Genomic DNA, 1,105 nt, shown 5'->3' with positions numbered 1-1,105 from the left:
GAGGGAGGGAGGGAGGGAGGGAGGGAGGAAGGAAGGAAGGAAGGAAGGAAGGAAGGAAGGAAGGAAGGAAGGAAGGAAGGAAGGAAAGGGAAGAAAACAGGGAGTGGATAAAGTGAGAGAAAGGAAAGAAAGCAAGCGTGGAAGCAAAATCTTACCTGAGATGGACCTGAATCCTAGACTTTAGTGTGAAAGCCAACCATCAAGCTTTCCAGGGAGCAAAACAACACAAAACACCCTCTGAAGGAGGTGGAGGTTTCTTAGGTTGTAGAATGCATGAATCATAGAAGGGAAAACTGACAAATTGTTGGACTTAATCAAATATTTATTATGAAAGTAAGTAGGAAAGCATACATGCTATGTTGGGGTCTGTGGGGTGTATATAAGATAAAATACAGTCTATTTGCAAAATGGGTAAAAAAGATTTGAATAGAAGAACACACAATGGCCAAAACCTAGGAAGATTGATTAATATCATCAGCCATCAAGGATATGTCAGGTATCACAGATATCACATGTTTGGCTGAAATGGAAAAAAAGATAAAAGCCATCAGCAAGTGCTGCTAACAGTAGAGTCCTTCCAGAACTTTCACTTTATGTTGTTGCAGTATAAAGTCACCGAGGTATTGGGGCAACTGTGGGTTTCCTAAATAGTATGCAGATTTCACATTCTTTATTCTCAGATATTATCCTAAGAGAAGTGAAAAATATGATCAAAGAAGTAGCAGTTGTATTCAGAATCCCTCTCCTCCACATAAGAGGTTTCCATATCTGCCAACAGAATGAATAATGAACGTATGAATTCACACCATGGGTTCTACTTACCAGAAAAATTATCAACTGCTGCTGTAGCCAATGTTGTGGGCAAGTCTCAGCAACTTTATGTCAAATGAGAAAATCCAGACAAAAAAAAAATTATAAAATGTACCACTACATTTTTGTGAAAGTTTAAAATAGATAAAACTGATCTATGACAATAGAAATCAAGTCAGTGGTTGCTTGGGGAGGCAGGAGCTGGCCACGGAAGGAGCTTCATGGGAAATCATGAATCTGGATGGTAAACAACGTTTTGTGTGTGTGTGTGTGTGTGTGTGTGTGTGTGTGTGTG

General features: G+C 39.5%; 1 protein-coding gene across 4 annotated transcripts in view; it reads left to right on the top strand.

Annotated features, from left to right (window-relative positions):
- The window catches only part of Thada (THADA armadillo repeat containing), a 294,404-nt gene that overhangs the window by 132,067 nt on the left and 161,232 nt on the right, over positions 1 to 1,105 (top strand). The window lies entirely within an intron of this gene.

The sequence above is a fragment of the Mus pahari genome, chromosome 18 (assembly GCF_900095145.1).
Source record: "Mus pahari chromosome 18, PAHARI_EIJ_v1.1, whole genome shotgun sequence".
NCBI lineage: Eukaryota > Metazoa > Chordata > Mammalia > Rodentia > Muridae > Mus > Mus pahari.
Note: the sequence above shows the minus strand (reverse complement) of the source record. Positions and strands in the feature narration are given on the sequence as shown.